Source organism: Triturus cristatus, chromosome 10, assembly GCF_964204655.1.
Source record: "Triturus cristatus chromosome 10, aTriCri1.1, whole genome shotgun sequence".
NCBI classification, from domain to species: domain Eukaryota; kingdom Metazoa; phylum Chordata; class Amphibia; order Caudata; family Salamandridae; genus Triturus; species Triturus cristatus.
In genome coordinates this window covers 52,952,966-52,972,740 of record NC_140593.1, presented here as the reverse complement: position 1 = coordinate 52,972,740, position 19,775 = coordinate 52,952,966, and the positions used below count along the sequence as shown (strand labels likewise).

The 19,775-nt window shown below is 51.1% G+C and overlaps 1 protein-coding gene across 1 annotated transcript in view; it reads left to right on the top strand.

Moving 5' to 3' along the window:
* Window positions 1-19,775, top strand: part of LOC146788818 (exocyst complex component 1-like) — a 1,992,459-nt gene that overhangs the window by 1,121,068 nt on the left and 851,616 nt on the right. The window lies entirely within an intron of this gene.

The window sequence follows — 19,775 nt, the reverse complement described above, 5'->3', positions numbered from 1 at the left end:
TTATGGTACAGTAGGGCTATCCAGTTAAGGAACATGGGCGGTAGGCCTATTTTCTGGAAGACCGTGAACATGTAGGTCCATTCGACAGAGTCGAAGGCCTTAGCTGCGTCTAACAGCACCGCTACAGCCTGCAACTCCGGATTAAGCTGATGTAGTAGGGCAAATATGGTGCACAGATTATGCGCAGTGGAGCGAGCTGGGATAAAGCCAGAATGGTCAGGCAGCACTATAGTAGGCATGAGTGGTTGTAGCCTAGTAGCAATTATCTTAGCCAATATTTTGACGTTCCTTGTTGATTAATGATAGGGGTCTGTATGACTGGGCATATGCGTTATGCGTGGGCATACCAAAACAGGCATTTGGCAATCAGGAGTGGTAAAACAGATACAGTCATTATTCCACATCGGAGGTGTAGTCTTGCTCTGCATCTGCTCCACTCGGGGATCTGCGTCTGAGAACATGCGGGTGTTTTTGTTGTAGGAATTTAATAACTTCTTTAGGGTCATTACAGATTATACTTTTTTCCCATCTTCTGTGATTTTCAAGCGGGCGGGGTATATCATTGCATACGAAATGTTATTGTCCCTCAGTTTCTTCTTGACATCGAGGAACTTCTTTCGTGCTTCTTGCACTTGTGACGTGAAATCCGGGTATATTGATATCGACATTCCTTCATGATTTAACGTTCCCAGTTCACGAGCAATTAAGAGAGTCTCAATGTAGTGTTCCATGTTACCTGTCGGTGTTGTTTCAGCCACTTCCATAAGGTGTAGGTTGCAGCGACGAGATCTGGCTTCTAAGTCTTCCGTCTTAGCCATTAGGGATTGCAGAGTCTTGTCAGCTTTAGATTGTTTCAGTTCAAACTGCTGCTGAGCGTCTTCTGTGTCTGATATTCGGCGTTCCGCCATGTTGATACGTTCTGTGTGTTTATCCAACCTTTCTGACATACGGTCAACACGGTATGTCAGAGAGTCTATTTTGCCATCTATGTTGGATAACGTCGATTGTATTGTTGTAAACATGGAGTGAAAGTCCACCACCGTTGTGAGAAGGTGGCCTGATATATGCTGTCCACTAGTTCTAGTGGGCACCTTGTATCAGTCCAAACAACCCCTTATGGTGAATGGTTAAAGACAACCTTATGTGAAAGCTATCCTAGTGGTAGCTATGGAGAGCAGCCTTCAGGCTAAGTTTTGAAGGAATGTAAAGCAGCTTGTTTTACCATTCTATAATCTCTTGAATGATTAAATGAAAGGACAACCACACCAGGTATATATTTAAAATATATGTATTTAGGTTAAAACACACCCCTCTAGTCTCTTTATGAGACTGGAGTTCGAAGTACTTAATTTACAAGTTAGCAATCAACAGTAATAGCACAAATACACGTTTGTGCCCTAGGGGCGTACCAAACCATATACCAAAAAATGGTATAAGAACCATGACTGGAATAGACACAAGGCCTAGAGCCTGTAGAATCGCTGGGACCCCAAGGAACCACCCAAGGTAGTGTCACAGGGGACCCACGGGAGCTGTATGCAGTGTGAAAACACAACCGCGGGTTCCTATTATCTTCTATGGGCAATGTCGCGGCTGGAAATTTAAAGATTAGGGACACTTCTAATCGAGTCTGGACCAAACCCTTTTGGACTTAAGAAGTTCTAGGGCTAGCACCCACGAGAGCACCGGAGTACTCGAGTTACCTCACCCAGGGAAGCCGGGTGCATAGGTGTCTTTTGGTGTCGGGTCGCGTCGTCGATTTCAATGGAAGCCTGCAAAGAACTGCTGCTGCCGGGAAGAGGAGAAGTGTCCGAAGAGATCCAAGCCTGTATCTAGGATGTAAGGAACCTGAAAGCAGAGGGGACAGAGTCTGGGTCACTAGCCAGTGACCGAGGGCAGGATGGACCAATGCCCACAGATGTCGGGTGCTTCAGGTGAGTTGATGGGTGTCTTGACTCTTCAGCCACGAGGTCCAGGAGGCGTCGACGAAGTCCACGAGCCGGATTCGAGCTGTCCCACGAAGTTTGTCGAGTGCTGCGGTGTCAGCGACCAGAAAGGACCCAACAGGCCTTGGCAACAGCAAGTCACTGGAATTCAGAGAAAGGACTGCGGTGCAGACCAGTAAGGTCTGAGGGACTCATCCAGCGAGGGTAAGTCAGGGCACGTCTGGAGCAACCAGGTAAGCCCAATCAGAAAAAGAGTCGCCTTCGTGGGGACCTGCTAGCCAACGGGCTAGTGATCGCGAAGGAGCCTCGAGCGATCGCACTTGAAGCTGGCCCACGGGTCACTCGTGGAGTGGAGGCCAACAATCTTCGGTGCAGGAGGTGCTCAAGGCTGGGGCTACTCGGACCCCAAAGCACAACTTCGAGGAGGGCCAGGAAGATTGTGTTGCTGCAAAAGTTCACGGTGTCCAGGGGTCATGGTTCCACGTCACCCACGATAGCCACGGGCCTCAGCTTTGCTGTGGACTCATGGTAGCCTCGGGGATGTCTGGAAATCCACCCCTGGGGATGCAGAGACTTCGGTGTCCGGCGGGAGCTTCAGAATTGCAGACCGGTCAGTTGCTTCTTTGGTGCCTGCCAAGCAGGGGAGTCACTCCTTGACCCCTAGGGAGATTTATTCAGTCTTCTAGTCAGGATAGAACGTCGAAGGTCCAGGATGTACGTTGCAGAGTTTCGTCCAGGGTAATCTAAAATCCTAGGGACTGGATTCCTATACTTATACTAAGTTTAGGGGATGGACTAACTCTAAGGCCCCGCCTATGGGTGGGCCAGGAAAAATGGGTGGTTACACTCATTTCCTTTGTCCAGTTTCACGCCAGAGCAGGGGCAGGTAGCCCCTGCAACCGGTTTGAACCAGAGTATGCACAGGGACACCAAGTGTGCCCCCAGTGCAGGACTTCAAAGCACCAGAGAGTGCTCCCGCCCAGCCCCAATACACATCAGCCTGTCTGGGGAGGTGGGGACACCTCCCTTCGACAGGAAACCTATTGTCCAGGCCTCCCCTGCCGGAGTTTCAGTCAGCAGCAGGAGGCCAGACCCGTGTCTGTGGCAGAGGCATCCATTTTGTGATGCCAGGGCTCAGGAAAGTCCTACCGGGTTTAGCCAGTGTGAACATGTCTCTCCCTCTAGAAGGGTGGAATTCTACCCCCGCCTGCCAGAACTGGCGGGGGGTAGTATTCCAAAGCGTTTGACACCAAACACGACATGTTTTGATGCAGCCATCCCAAAGTTAGCATTTACCGCGAGGTTATAATGCACTTAAGAGTATATGGTATGGCTGTATCACAGAACATTCAGGAGTTCTGGCCCGCGGAGTTGGCGGGTCAAAGCAGGTTGCACAGCCGTATGCACATTGGTATATCAAAGTAATACACATCCACCAGAGTAATCAATTTTATTTTCTTCATTTTCCATCATTATTTCAGCTCTTATTTATCCTCCTGAATGTATTATGCTCTAGTGCGAAAGGAACGGTGCACTCAACGGGTGCTGCACGCCAAATAATAATAAAAAGGAAGAGAACATGAAACATAATTGAGAATAAGAAGGGTGTGCTTCGGGACATCTTCAGTTTTGTATCACAGAACAGCCATAAGGAAGTATTTCCGAAAGCTGCAGAGGGGCTCAGCTCATGCTTGGGCACCCTCTCGCATAAACCAAGCACTCTGCCTTCAGGATTGTCAAGGCCTGCCATAGGAGTGGCTTATAGGTTTATATGTGTCTGTATAGGGTAGTGATATAGGTAGCCTATACCACAGTAAGGGGTGCAAGCACACCCTTACCCAGGCTGCAGTAGCAGACCTGTGGTGTCATTTTGGAGTGCTTCCCAGGGGTGGCATAATATATGCTGCAGCCCCTGGTAGGCCTCTGAGGTACCTATGCCCTAGGTACATAGTATACCATATACTAGGGGCTTATAAGGCACTCCAGAATCCAATTAGATATGTACCTAATGTACATGCAAGCCATTTTACAGAGAAAGCAGATAGACTGGGGCCCTGAATAGCAGGATCCTAGTCCAACTAAGTCATAAACCAGCAAAACACCAGGCAAAAAGTGGGGGCAACCATATAGTCAGATTCCACCTTCCTACATAACCCTCCCCCCAAACGAAAGGAGATAAGTCTAACCTTGGCCAGGTGAGCCTTTATTGACTAAGTGGCCATATAAGGAAGGACCTGCACTAGCATGGTTGCCCCCTGTCTTATGGTCCACTAAGCTATTCCTCACTCTAAGGGCATTAGAGGATCTCCACCATGGGGAATTACTACCTTTGGTGAGTTTTGGCAAAGTAGAAGGCTGGTGAGGTGTCAGAGTAGAGAAGTGAGGCCCTAATAAAGTTGGCTTCAGCTTCCTCAGATCACTGGTCATCATGGATGCCTTATTTTAAGTTGTACTTTGCTCTAAGGGTCAACCTCTTGTTGCCTATCCTGGGAGTTGGGCCCCTTTGGTTGGAACACTGGAGGGTCTGGGCAGGTTTGGATCCTTTGGGTCCCATGTTTGCCCTTGCACAACAGAGTCCTGCTGGGGAAGGTCCCTACACAATGGTAATGGGGATCCCACAGTGTGTTGAGGAATTCTCACCTGGCTAGGGCTACTAGACTGGGTGCCCCTAATCTGCTGATGGGGGGGGGTGGTTCCTCTGGACAGGGGGCCCTGTGGGGTCCACTGACCTTCCTGACCTCTGCAGCCTTGGGCTGACTGAGGCAGGGTAGAGAGGGGCAGGTTACCTGCTTCAGACTGGGTACCACCTTGGACGGTTCCACTGCCATCAGGGGCGTTGCCAGGCCAGGCCTGACTACCTCTGGGGCAGTTCCTTCACAAGAGGTAGGATCAGCTCCCTGAGGAGGCTGACCCTTACCTAGTGTCTGGGGGGGGGGGAGAAGAAACAAACATTTTCTGGGTTTGGGCTGTGGACATCACAGCCCCACTAACTCTTTCAGGGATGCCCAGCATTCTTAGATGAGTTTGGTGTTCAACTTCAGCCCCGGCTGAAATTTCCAGAACATTTCCCATCAGGCAATCTACAGGCAAGTTTGGGGACACTGCCACTCTTTTTGGGCCTGTGACCCCTCCCCAGCTGAGATTGACTATGGCCATGGGGTGATCTGTTCTGACACCATCAATGTTGGTCACCTGGTATTTAAACTCAGGTAAACGCTGCTGAGGGGGGACTAGTTTCCCTGTCACCATGGTGACACTAGCCCCTGTGTCCCTGAAGGCCACAGCTTTCTGACCATTAATCAGTGGCTCCAATCTATACCTGCCCAATGCATTGGGACCTATGGTAAAAGTGGCAAATCCCATGCCACCATCAGAGTCAGAGGAGTCAGGTGAGGAGGCCCTTCCTAAATTGGGGCCTACCTCTATTCCACTTGCAAAAGCACCTAACTGTTTGGGTGCAATACTACCACCTGGGGGATTACTACTAGTAGTACCAGGAGGAATGGTAGTATTTGCTGGAGGAACATTTTCTTTATTGCTAATCCTGGGGCAACTGGGATCAGTTTTCCAGTGCCCAGGCTTTTTTCAGACATGGCATTATGGTTTCTTTTCAGGAGAGGAAGGAGTTTGTGACCCACCCCCAGCAGAGGACTTTTGGGGCCCTGTAGTGGACTTATCTTTAGATTTGTCTCCACCTTTCTCTTGGGGCTTGGTAGAATCTTTCTTCTGGTCACCCCCCTGATTCTTAGGCCTTACCCTGGTTCTGACACATTTGTCTGCCTTCTTTCCCAATTCTTGGGGAGAGGTCAGATCAGAATCCACCAGGCACTGGTGTAAAAGCTGGTTTTGACAATTACTAAGGATCTGCTCCCTCATAATCAAATTGTACAATCCTGAAAAGTCATGCACTTTGCTGCCATGTATCCAACCTTCCAGAGCCTTAGTAGCACAATCAACAAAGTCTACCCAGTCTTGAGTCTGAGCTTTTTGGGTGTCTCTGAACTTCAACCTATACTGTTCAGTGGTTAGGTCAAACCCATCAATCAGAGCACTCTTCAAGACCTTGTAATCATCAGCATCCTCTTCTCTTACAGTGAGGAGCTTGTCTCTACCTTTGTCTGCAAAGGAGAGCCATAGGATTGCTGCCCACTGACCTTGAGGGACCTTCTGTACTTTACCGGCCCTCTCCAAGGCAGTTATCCATTTGTGGATGTCATCCCCACTCTGGTAGGGAGGGACAATCTTGCTTAGGTTTCTATGGTCATAAGACCTCTCCCTATCTCTAGGGAAATTGCTGCCACCAAGGGACTCTAGTCCCTCCTTTTTACTAGCTCTGTAGAGCTCCAGGGCTTCCCTATCTAAGGCCATCTGCTGCTTTCTGAGGTTGAACTTGTCTTGCTCATACTTCAGCAGTCTCTCTCTCCTCTCCTGGAAGGTTTCCCTCCCTCTGTGAGAAGAAACAGAGGTTCCAATAGAGGAGTTAGACTGGATAGATCCCCTTGACAGAGATCTATCGCTTCTAGCCCTGTTGTCAGGCCTACCAGGAGGAATAAAGGAAGGGGCATTATTGTCATCCTCCTCATCCTGATGGTCTGTGTTCACCAGAGTCTGGTCATTGTCACCAGTCTGGTCAGCATTAGAGTTAGGGTCAGGGGAGTTTCCACCCCTGGACCCACCCTCAGGTGCTGCCTCACCCACTGTTAAATGGTAGCGGCAGTCGTAGTCGGTAACCTTTCAAGTATTGCCCGGCGGTAATCGCCTCTTATACCATTCGATGCTAAACCAATAAAGAGGCAGGCGCCGGAGACTGGAAGGCAGGAAACAAAGTTTTATTCCGTCGGAGTGGAACACATCAGATCAGACAACGAGGTATCGTCACGAGGTGCTCTAACTGCATCTCTGAGGCCTGGCCTCTTATACACAGGTTTATGACTTTATTGCAGGTTTATCATACATGGCACATTCTTGAGATCGCTTTGATATCTGAAAGAACATCCTCAGAATCCCCACTTCAAGCTCGTTCCCACACATATCTTACAGTGGAAGTCCCCACCCCACCCACAGTAGGAGATGGCTATCACACAGCTGGACATTCCGCCAATTCCCGGGGGTGTGTGCGACCGGTCGGGTCTCAGGGGGTGGGGGGCCTTGATCTACTGTAATCCCTTTGATGTGGGGTGTTTCCCTTACAGTAGGGGCAATAAACTGCATCCGCAGGGCTAGGTGATGGCCTGGGATCGGTTCGGACAATGGGGCGCAGAGGAAGGGGGTTATCAAAGAGATGCATGACCATGTATGGGATGTCGGTCAGGCGTGGGATGTGGTTCCATGGCAGGGTCGCGCAGAAGGAGAGGGTTTATGGCCCGTGTATGAGAGAGCGGGGGTGGCCGGCGCGCGGGGGAATGCTTGCAGCGCCAGGGGGACGCGCTGGTGATCGGCAATGAGCAGGGAGAGACCAGGGTGCCTAAAATGGCTGCCGTGCGCTTTCCTATGTGTCGCGCTGGGGAGAGACAAGATGGCGCAGATAATGTTCAGTTCGCAAGCTAAATTTCCACAGTCCTCCCTTTTAACATATCTCGCCAGCTTGTTTAGTTCGGGTCTATCCCCATAATACTACGAACTTCCACCTCATACAAAGCTTTCATTCGCTCCGCTTCAAAGTTCAAAGTCTTAGGGCAGATGCAGTTCATAAAAAGCGAACATAAAGGTGGCAGACACTGAATCCCCAAGCAACATCCACATAGTATCACAATTGGTATTAGGATAAATGAAAACAGCCTCCATCCCCAACTTCTAATAGTGTCCCAAAACCAACTTCCCAGTGACCATTCTTCTTGCTCCTGATGAACCTCTGCGGAAAGTCTGTGGAGGTGTTCAATTGCTTTGTAGACTGAGGGTGAGTTATCCGGTACGTAGGTACAACAGCTGGACCCAATGATGCGGCATGCTCCTCCACGATCAGCCAGAACCACATCTAGAACGAGGCGGTTCTGAAGAGCCACCAGGCGGACGGCCTGAAGCTCGGCGGTGTTGTTGGCGAGGATGCCAGCCGTAATGTTCATCGCCGTTTCGACTGCCTGGGTTAAGTGGCGGATGGCACGGCTGTTTGCCATTGGACCCCAGAGTGGAACAAGACCTTTTACTGCGTCCGTGAACTGTGCTCCGGTGGAGTCGGCTTGCGCAATGTCTTTGGCACGTTTCTGTCGGTGATGGTTTGCTGGAGCCACATATGTCGGAGGAAGGACAAAAGCGATGTAGCAGGTGCCTCCCCAACCTTTCGGAAGCCAGGTGTAGGCCTTAGTACCACATACGAAGTACATATTCGGGGAGGCAACAAAGGAGGGTGGATCAACTGAGTCCAATGTTCGGGTGATGAGGCAGGAGCTGTGGCCCACCAGCTGCGCCCCCAGGCCTTCGAGGCACACAAATCCAGTGATGTTGATGACGGATAGGGCCACTGTTAGGGTGGCGGCCGTTCGTTTCCGGAGGTAAGAGAAGGTGGGTCTGGCTGGGTTGTTGAACACCTGCATTTCAACTCGTTCTTTGGCAGGGATGTCCATGTGAAAGGAAGTGTTTGATCTCAGAGGACAGAAGGGGGCAGAAGTTCTTCCAGTTTTGTTCAGCCAGAACCCATGGTAGAAGTGTGACACAGTTCTGCCGGAAGTGGCATTGTCCTTGTAGCTTTCTTGCAGGAGGATTAGCCAGGCGAGGCAGGAACCATGGACAGAAAAAGGTGAAGGGATGAAAGGGATAGAGTGTCCAGTGGCATGTGGTAGCAATCCACAGATCCAGCAATTAGTGGCATTGGCGGCAAGATTGTGTTGGTGGAGCAATTGCACAAAAGAGTTATTCCAGAACTCCTTACGCCTTTCTCGGAGTTGGGGTGAGAGTGAGATCAGATGGTGTTCTTTCATGGTGATAGGTTGAACGGTGGTCAGCAATGTCTTATGAGCGGGTGCGCTCTCCTCCATGATCCAGAAGGTGACCATGAGGAGAAGGCAAAAGAGAAGGGTAATGAAAAGTGCAATAGTCTTTGAGCTGTGCATTCTGTCAGTCTTTGGGTTTTTGTAGTGGATCTTCGGACGTCCGGTTGCTTCCATCATCTTCATGTCGGATGCTTCCATCACCTTCAAGGGACTCGGTAGCGGGCAGAACCACAGACTTTGTTTAGTTTCTCTCCTGGTGGCCTTTGAGGTGGCTAGGCAACCGCTCTTGAGATTTCAACTTAGTTTGTGGTCTGCTTAGCCGAAGTTCCCTCCTTTCGTCGTAGGTTATACCCTTCTTTGGATGGGACAGTAGGATCGGGATATTTCGTTAATTCAAGTGTCTCTGTATCCGGGCAGTGGCTCAGGGATGGTCGGTCTTTGTCCAGTAGTTCCTCTTGGGCGGTGATGTTGTCCGTGGTCGTCAGGGTTGATGATACCTTCTTGCAGTGGTGTGCATGCAGCCAATTGCGCTTCCCCTCCACTCGAAGAGCTGTTCGGGTGGTGATCAGGACTTGCAGAGGGCCCGTCCACCGGGGCTCCAGACTCTTGGTGCGCTGGAAGTTGCGCACTAAGACAAAGTCACCCGGTTGGATGTCGTGCCCGGGGCCTCTGGAAACGTCGGGAATGGCTTGCAGCACCTGCTGATGGATAACAGACAACGTTTTAGTTAGGTTGTACAAATAGTCAGACATGAGGACGTCCGGGACGTCGTGGATGGATGTTGGTTTCGGTGCAGTCCAAAGGTTCATGGGCCGCCCGAAGACGACCTCGTAGGGGGTTAAGTGGTGTTTGGTGGGGGTGGAACGCATTGATAGCAATGCTAGCGGGAGAGCGTCTGGCCATTTCAGTCCTGTGGTGGCAACTATTTTTGCTATCTTAAGCTTCAATGTGGCATTATGTCGCTCAACCAAGCCTGCAGATTGGGGATGGAAGACCGCATGGAACTTCTGTTTTACACCCAGCCCCTTTAAGATGAGTTGGATAACCTCGGCTACAAAGTGGGGGCCGTTGTCGCTCCACAAAATTCGACAAAGGCCGTATCGGGGGAAGAATTCTTTCAGTAGTACTTTTGCGGTAGTCATAGCGGTGTTGTCGCGGGTTGGGTAGGCTTCCACCCACCTGCTGAAGGCACACACAACGACAAGTACGTACTTCAAACCTTGGCACCTTTCTAACTGGGCGTAGTCCATTTGTAGGACTTCAAAGGGGTGATTGGGAACCCCAAACCCTCCCCGGGGTACAGCAGTTCCTTTCCCAGGGTTGTGTTGGAGGCAGACCAGGCATTGTTGGACCAGACGTTTGGCTGAGTCTGAGATTTTGTCGTTGTGCCAGACTTTGGAGATGAGTTCGATCATGGGAGCAGACCCTATGTGTGCGGGGGAGTGTGCCATGGTCAGCATGGGGATCAAGTATGAGTCAGGTAGCAACCATTTGTTCGAGTCTTTAGTTTGCCAGCAACCGTCATCGTCCTTCAATCCCACCCGGGCCCATTCAGTTAATTCGTGTGGTGAGCTGGCTAATTGGATGTCCCTAATCGTTTCCCTAGCATCCTTCCATTTCTCAGTTTGTGACCTGTTTACGTACATACGGGTCGTGGACCTATTCTCGGCTGTGGTTCGGGCAGTAATGTCAGCTAGTGCATTTCCCTGTCCTATAATGTCTGTCACTTTCTTGTGTGCCTGGCATTTGATCACAGCCAGCCGTGTGGGGAGGAGAACTGCTTCGGTCAGGGCAGAGACTAGATCTCCATGCAGGATAGGTGTGCCATGGGAAGTCAGGAATCCCCTCTCCTTCCAAAGGAGCCCAAAGTGGTGAACTACCCCGAAGGCGTATTGGCTGTCTGTGTAAATGTTTGCGGTTGTCCCTGCTGCCAGGATGCATGCTCGTGTGAGAGCGATCAGTTCAGCCGCCTGTGCGGATCGCTGTGTGATGCGGGCTGTCTCAACAACTGTTCGGGCTGTGGTGACTGCATAGGCAGCGGAAGTGGTGCCATCGGGGAGCTTGATGCATGAGCCATTCACCCATAGTTCTCCGTCAGGGTCCGGGAAGGCAGTATCTCGAAGGTCAACCCTACTCTTGGTCTGTTCGTCGGTGAGAGTCACGCAGTCATGTATGGGGGCACATTGGGGTCAGTGTCAGGGAGAGGTAGTAGAGTGGCTGGATTCAGAGTGGTGCATCGTTTCAATGTGATGTGGGGTGCAAGCAGAGTCAGTTCATAGCCAGTCAGTCGTGCGCTAGTCAGGTGTTGAGTCTTGGTCTGGTTCAGGAGGGTGTCAACCGCATGGGGTACCAATACAGTGAGGGGGTTCGAGAGCACGATCCCCTCACTTTGTCGGATAGAGACAGCAGCGGCGGCTACTGCTCGAAGGCAGGCGGGCAATGCTCTGGCTACAGGGTCAAGAGTGGCAGAGAAGTAGGCACAAGGGCGTTGTTTAGGGCCTATGGACTGGGTTAGGACAGACAACGCGCATCCCTCCCTTTCGTGGGTGTAGAGGGAGAAAGGTTTAGTGTAGTCTGGGGTTCCTAGGACTGGGGCCGAGCAGAGGGCGTCTCGTAATTCTTTGAAGGAGGATTGGCATTCGGGTGTCCAGGGGAGGGGGAAGGGGACATCTTTAGCCAACAGGGAAAGCAGAGGTTTTACGATAAGTCTGAAGTTTGGCAACCATTGTCGACAAAAGGAGGTGAGGCCTACTAGAGACCGCACTTGCTTCTGAGTTTTGGGAACAGGGGTTTCTAGGATGGTCTGAATTCGGTCAGGGGTAAGTTTCCTCCCGTCCTTGGATAGAAGGTGGCCTAGGTATGTCACTTGGGGTTGGCAGAACTGTAACTTCTTCCTGGAGACCTTGTGACCGTTCTCCGCGAGGAAGTGGAGGAGGTGTATGGTGGCTGTGACAGCAAGTGGGGTGGTGTCGGCCACCAAAAGGATGTCGTCGACGTACTGTATTAACACCACTCCATCGGGTAATTGGACTGCATCTAGTTGTCTCTTGAGGGCTTGGCTATAAATGCTGGGACTCTCAGTGTAGCCTTGGGGTGCCCTACAGAATCTGTACGACCGGGCTTTCAAAGTGAAGCCGAACAAGTAGCGGCTGTCTGGGTGGATGGGGATGGAGAAGAATGCGTTCTTGAGGTCAATAACAGTAAAGGTGGTGGCAGTGGACGGAATTAGGGTGAGGATGGTGGTGATGTCTGAGACCACGGGGTACTGAGGTATGACTACTTTGTTAACTTCTCGTAAGTCAACAATGAAGCGGTATGCTTTCTCATCTCCCTCGCCTTGTTTCTTTACAATGGGTAGGATAGGGCTGTTGCAAACATTACTGACTACTTCTTCTACTACTCCTGCATTGACTAGGGACTGGATGATTTCCACCAATGCCTTCTCACCTTCGGGCGATATTCGATACTGTGGAAGCTTTGGTAGCACTGCGTCCGGTCGGACGGTTATGTGTACTGGGTCGATCACCATGCGCCCTACATCTGAGTCGGTTTTAGCCCATAGATGTGAGGGTAACGTGTCGAGTAGGGACAGGTCAGCATCAGTTATAGAGAGCATACGTCGTGTGTGACAAGGTCTGAACAGATCTGGGTTATCGTGCAGGATGACTCGAACTCCGTCTGGGGAACATCTGATGGTAGCTCGGAAATGTTTTAGCAAATCGAGTCCCATAATAGCATCGGGGGTGTTCGAGGAGAGCAGAAAGGTTGTGTCAGTGGCGTTATCTTCTAAGTCAAAGGAGATTGGTTCTGATAAGGGGTTAGTGGAGGGCGTTCCATCGAAGCCTATTGAGGTTATGTGTGAGCCAGACAAGGGTGCCCTAGGAATCAGTCGTTTAGATAACGCACTACGTGTCGCCCCAGTATCTACCAGGAATGGAGACTTTGTGCCCAGGACCTTAGCAGTGACGTAAGGACCTTGCTGGTCAACACGGAGTTCGACTGGATCCCTCCCTTGCCCCTGGCGGTCCTATGCGAAGTCATGGGTGCTTTCGTAGTCGGACTGCTGACACTGGTTTTGTCGGGGGCGATCAAAGGTGTTTGGTCTGCCTGGCCTGTCGTTGATGGCGTCGTTCGTGTACCCTCGTCCCTGTCCTCTATTTCTGGGATCATATGCTGTGTCTCTGGGGTCCCTATTTTTGTTCAATTCCAGAAGGACCGGGCACTGGGATTTCCAGTGTCCGAACCCTCTACAGAACGCACATTGGTTCCCATCTAAGTCTCTCCGTCCGTTGTAGGGTGCAGGTGTATGGTCTCTAGGGGGTAGCTTTCTAGGGGCGGTTGGTTGGTAATTCCCTTTTGGGGGTTCCCTTCCTATGGTCACCCCTTGCAACTGTGCTATCATTACCCTCTCCTTCAGTTCCTTTTTCTTCCTCTCTGACGCCCTATCGTTCTCATTCTTTTGGTTTTCGTAGTATTGGGCCATCTGGAGGATTGCTGCGGGTTTGGAGGCTGCCCAACTACTCTTGCTGGTCTGTAGCTTCTGGGAGACTTCTTGTGACAGACCCTTCACATAATTCTGGACAAAGAGGTGATGTCCGGTTGCGGTGGTCATGTCCTGGCCACTATAATCGGAAAACACGGTCTCGAATCGAGAGAAGTATTCAGACACATCCTCCTGGGGTTTCTGGCGACAAGCCGTCACTATCGACCAGTCTACCTTTCTTTCTGGGATTAGAGTCTTCAACTTCTGTACAATCTTGTCTGGGAGCTCCAATATGGCTTCGGGGGTTTCTGTCCCGGTTCTTGCTGTTTATCTATGGTATCGAGTTGTACCCAGGTATATCCGAACGGCTCAGCGTGGTCAACTTTCCGGATTTGCTTCCACACATCAGCCGGCAGACATAACCCGAAGAACAAGTCGATATCTGCTAAGGTCATTATTGTTGAACCTAAGGCTGTACCTAGTTCGGTGTAGAAGGCAGTCGGGTTCTTTCTTAAGTCGGGTAGGGTTTTTCTAAAGGTCAAAATGTCTTGTCGGTCCCATGGCTGGTAGACCCAATTATATACAACCCTTCCCTTCGCATCTTGGTGGTTGATGTCGTCATGTGTTCCCTGACCTCGTGGGGGGACCCAGTAGGGGGCGGCCTCTTTGATGGGCATCATGGTATCAGCCCTTCCTGCCTGGGGCTTAGTCGCTATGGGGGTTTCTGCTTTGGTTGTCTGTCTGTGCTCTTTAAGGTGCCGATAGACCTCGAGTGTACGAGTGAAGAGGTTCGTCACATCGCCCTCTCCTTCTTCCCCAATGTCTACCTTCCTATATAGGGCCGCTAAGCCTTCGGGACCTTTATCGTGGTACCTATCCTCATATGTATTCAGGGCGTGATAACAAAGTCGTACGACAAAGTGTCGTCTGCGGTTGTCGGCATACGAGTTATACACGTCTGTTATATACTCCTCACTTTCCTTTCGCTCCACCAGTGTCCTTACTATCTTGTCGATTCCTGCTCGTTCATCCTTTGTTAGTCGATTCATTCTGGTGGAATCTTTCTTTCTCATCTCAGGGTCATCCAACGTTATTGCCAACGTTGTGTTCAGTACAAGAGGCTCGGCCGGCGCGGAGGCCGTGAGGACCGAGGCCCCTGTACTGCTTTCGCTTGTGTTTGGGGGTTGTGGGTGTTGCACTACCGGTTGGGAGGGTGCGTATGGAGGGGGCATGTAAATGATCGGGGGACCTAATAGCAATTCGTCATTCGTTCGTTGCTTAGAAGACAACTCAGGGTAGAGCATAGAGGGGGTCCTAACAGGGTACTGGCCTGATGTTTCAGGCTCCTGTCTGAGTTTAGCTTCCCTCCTCTCCTTTATTTCTTCTTCTAACTTTCTAGCGGCAAGGTGAGCTGCCTTTCGTAATTCCTTTTCTGCTTTTACTTCTTCCCTCTTTTTCCGTTGTGTTGCTTCTTTGCGCCACATGCCGATACTGTCAAGCATAGTAGGCGTCGTTTTATTACTACGCAGAGCTATTTCTAGCATTTCTATTTTATGGTCGTCGAAGGATCCCATCAGTGGCCACTGACTCTCGGGGTCCTTCTTTGTATATTTATGCCATAGCTTGCTATAAGCTACGGCGACTAGTCCATATTTAGTGAACATGTCCTTATTAGGGGTGCCCTCCAGTGGAGCCGGGTGGTCCACCTCTAATAAGCGGTCCGGGCAGAACCAACTACCAATCAGTGGGGAGAAGATAGGCATGACGGGTTACAACGGGGACAAAAGTCAGCACTACCTATCTTTTCACTGCTTGCAAAGACTAGATAGAATATCTCTATTCCACGTTATTTGTAAGCAGAGAATACCTCCAAAGAACCAATATCGAACAGCTAGTGTTCGGACAATCAATCAATCAATGGTGAGAAAGAGATAGGCACGACGGGTTACAATGGGGACAAAAGTCTGCGTTACCTACCCTTCACTATTTGCAAAGACTAGACAGAATATTTCTATTCTACGTTATTTGCAAACAGAGAATATCTCAAAGAGCACTATCCTTCAAAACAATCAATATTCGGACAATCAATCAGTGGGGAGATAAAAATAGGCACGACGGGTTACAATGGGGACAAAAGTCTGCGTTACCTACCCTTCACTATCTGCAAAGGAAGAGAGAGTATTTCTACTCCTCCCCGTTTGTAGACAGCGAATATCTCAAAGAGAACAATCAATAAGCAAATACTAGTATTTCAATCAACAATCAATCGTTTCGCAATTTGTCGTGTTTCACGACCTTACCCGGACCGCGTGGACAGTTTCTCGTCTTCCGCCTCCAGCGCCCGATCGTCCTCTACTCTCCGTATTTGCCGCGGCACTCCTGATGGTTCCCAGTCAGGACCGTAGATCACTCGAGAGAGGTCTGCTCGGAACCAGTGAAGTTCGGATGATCGGCTGCCAGACGAGGGTCTATCGGGCAGGAGCTCTCCCGATCGTTGAAGTCGTTCACTCTGTCGTTAGGACCTCTCCCACTGGATCCACGTGTCGCTGATGGGCCCCACGCTTGGGACGCCAATTGTTAAATGGTAGCGGCAGTCGTAGTCGGTAACCTTTCAAGTATTGCCCGGCGGTAATCGCCTCTTATACCATTCGATGCTAAACCAATAAAGAGGCAGGCGCCGGAGACTGGAAGGCAGGAAACAAAGTTTTATTCCGTCGGAGTGGAACACATCAGATCAGACAACGAGGTATCGTCACGAGGTGCTCTAACTGCATCTCTGAGGCCTGGCCTCTTATACACAGGTTTATGACTTTATTGCAGGTTTATCATACATGGCACATTCTTGAGATCGCTTTGCTATCTGAAAGAACATCCTCAGAATCCCCACTTCAAGCTCGTTCCCACACATATCTTACAGTGGAAGTCCCCACCCCACCCACAGTAGGAGATGGCTATCACACAGCTGGACATTCCGCCAATTTCCGGGGGTGTGTGCGACCGGTCGGGTCTCAGGGGGTGGGGGGCCTTGATCTACTGTAATCCCTTTGATGTGGGGTGTTTCCCTTACAGTAGGGGCAATAAACTGCATCCGCAGGGCTAGGTGATGGCCTGGGATCGGTTCGGACAATGGGGCGCAGAGGAAGGGGGTTATCAAAGAGATGCATGACCATGTATGGGATGTCGGTCAGGCGTGGGATGTGGTTCCATGGCAGGGTCGCGCAGAAGGAGAGGGTTTATGGCCCGTGTATGAGAGAGCGGGGGTGGCCGGCGCGCGGGGGAATGCTTGCAGCGCCAGGGGGACGCGCTGGTGATCGGCAATGAGCAGGGAGAGACCAGGATGCCTAAAATGGCTGACGTGCGCTTTCCTATGTGTCGCGCTGGGGAGAGACAAGATGGCGCAGATAATGCTCAGTTCGCAAGCTAAATTTCCACACCACACTGTCTACATCATCAGGCCCACTAGGACTTGTGATATCATCCAGTTTCAGTATCTTTATGAGATGCTGTGTGGATGGACTTTTGCCTGTCTTCAGCTTCCTAATGGTACATAAGGCCCTAAGCTGAGCAAAGGAGAGATCCTCATATTTATAGGGAAGGAGCTCACTGGTTCCTGGTAGGGACCCACTGGTTCCTGACTGGTTAGACATTACTAATGTGGTGTGGTTGTTAGAAATGGGATTTCTGGTTGGCTAGGGCTTGCGCCAAACGTTGGAGCCATCTAGGCTCTAAGAACAAACTTGCCCACGTGTTGGAGCCACTCAGGCTCTGAGGTAACTAACAAACTGGCCCCCGTGTTGGAGCCACCAAGGCTCTGTAAACTATGCCCCTCTCGGTGGAGCGCACTGGCGCTCTAAAATAAACAAAAAAATAGCACTGGCACTACGTGTGCCATCAGAGTCCCACTCCGGGACTCTTAGGAAGGAGAGATGGCCCAGCAACGATGGAGCAGCCCCCTATCAGGCGGGGGCTGCTCCGCACATGGGCAGTGACTCTGTGCCTCGACCAGCACACACAACAGAGGAGCCCTTACTCACCGTCTCTCTTCGTCGTGGCGAGACTCCACTCCTCTCGCGGCGCGGGGCTTCCCTCACTCCTGGGAGCCCCGCGCTGCCGTCTTCACCCGGGCCCCCTCCTGGGACCCGGGACTTGGTTGTGGGGCCCGCAAGGCTCCGAGGGCATTTATTTCTTCTCCTGTCTCCGGGAGGCGGGGTGGGCTCCCGTCCTCCCTCCGGCCGTAAGCTCCGGGGCTCCCATCGGCTCACGGGAGCCCCGCACCAACGCGACACAGCTTCTGGCAGGGCCGCAGCGGCGGTTCTCCGGCATAACGAGGGGTAGGCTCCCTCTTAATCAGCGATATAACGCAGGGTGGGCACCCGCTATAATAAAGCAAAGTCGCGGGGTGGGCACCCGCGCACATAACAAATGCGGCGGCCACTGCGGGGTGGGCACCCGTAAGCTCACAAGACTGCGGGGTGGGCACCCGCCATTGGAAACAGCGATATCAGCGGGGTGGGCCCCCTCAAGAGCTCACAAGGAGGGGGAATCCCTACGATGGGGATTCCCTCAGCCAGGGCTGCAGCGCCGCGCTGCTCAGCCCCCAGGCTCTCCCTCTCCTGGAGAGAAGCACCGCGCCCCCAGGGCACAAAAAGGCGGAATAAAGTCTTGGACGCATCCAGGGGGGCAATGTAGGGCCCGGGGGCCAGCACACAGGGACCTCCAGCAGGGAGGCAGCCCCCATGGCGGTCCCTCCTGGGCCCCCCCAGCAGCAAGCCCCCTCCTGGCAGGATCCAAGCAAGAAGGAGCAATAGAGCGCTCACCAGGCGCTAGAAGTAAAGTTCTTGAAGTCCATCTGGCATCCAGGGGCTGGGCAGGGCCCAGGGAGGCAAGCCTTCCCCTGGGCCCCAGCAGCAATACGCCCCTGGTAGATTCAAGTCAGAACAAGAACATTTTCATGGGGTCACAGCCCCTCTTTTATACACAGATTCCTTTGTCTCCAAATGTGCAGGGAAGGGGCGAACCAGATGCAACTGGTTCCTGAGCACTTTGTTTTGCTCAGCCCCTCTCCCTATTCACAGGACAGGCCAGGGACATTAGACACACCACAGCGGGTGGAGCCAGCATTGTGTGGGGAAAGCCCAGCCCTATTTAGGTCCCAGGTGTACTCCTCCCTGCCATCAACATGCAGCTCTCTCCATTCACCACCGGGGCAGACCCATCCTGACTCCTGGAGCCAGACACACCAGCCAATCGCAAGCCAGACAGTCACTGCACATTTATTATACAGATAGGCCAGCTTCTAGAAGTGGCCCTTCTACACGAGACACCGTAACGCCGCACACATCATTGCGCAGCATTCACTCTCACAAGTTCGCACATACCAAACTCGACCCTGCACTCCTCTCACATCAGGACTTAACACGGTCACTCAGATCCCCCATGCATTCCTATGGGAGGGCAGGTCAGTCTCACTAAACATACACAGAGCGCACGCACTTTCCACTGGGACACAGTGTGAAAGCGCCTAGAGGCCTAAAACCACTACTACAACACAGGAAAAAGGCTAAGATAATGCAAAAAGTTCTAGGGGTGAACTTGCCAGAAGGGCCTAGTCCAACAGTGGTGTATTGCACTACCTACAGTAGTGTGGCCTACTAAACTCTCTTGAGTTGTAGAAAGGGAGTGCTATCACTTAACACACAACTCTAAGTTCAGTAGAACTTACTGTAGCTAAACTTGATATTATATGTACCTCTGGTACCTTTAGTGATTTTCAGTTGATCAATTCAATTGAGATTATCTGGTAAAACAATAGCAAGCTGGAATCCCACACGCTGCACACCAATGTGAGAAGGTGGCCTGATATATGCTGTCCACTAGTTCTAGTGGGCACCTTGTATCAGTCCAAACAACCCCTTATGGTGAATGGTTAAAGACAATCTTATGTGAAAGCTATCCTAGTGGTAGCTATGGAGAGCAGCCTTCAGGCTAAGTCTTGAAGGAATGTAAAGCAGCTTGTTTTACCAGTCTATAATCTCTTGAATGATCAAATGAAAGGACAACCACACCAGGTATATATTTAAAATATATGTATTTAGGTTAACACACACCCCTCTAGTCTCTTTATGAAACTGGAGTTCGAAGTACTTTAGTTACAAGTGATCAAGCATCAGTAAAAGCACAAATACACGTTTGGGCCCTAGGGGCGTACCAAACCATATACCAAAAAAGTGGTATAAGAACCACGACTAGAATAGGCACTAGGCCTATTGCCTCTAGAATCGCTGGGACCCCAAGGAACCACCCAAGGTAGTGACACAGGGGACCCACGGGAGCTGTATGCAGTGTGAAAACACAACCGCGGGTTCCTATTATCATCTATCGGCAATGTCGCGGTTGGAAATTTAAAGATTAGGGACACTT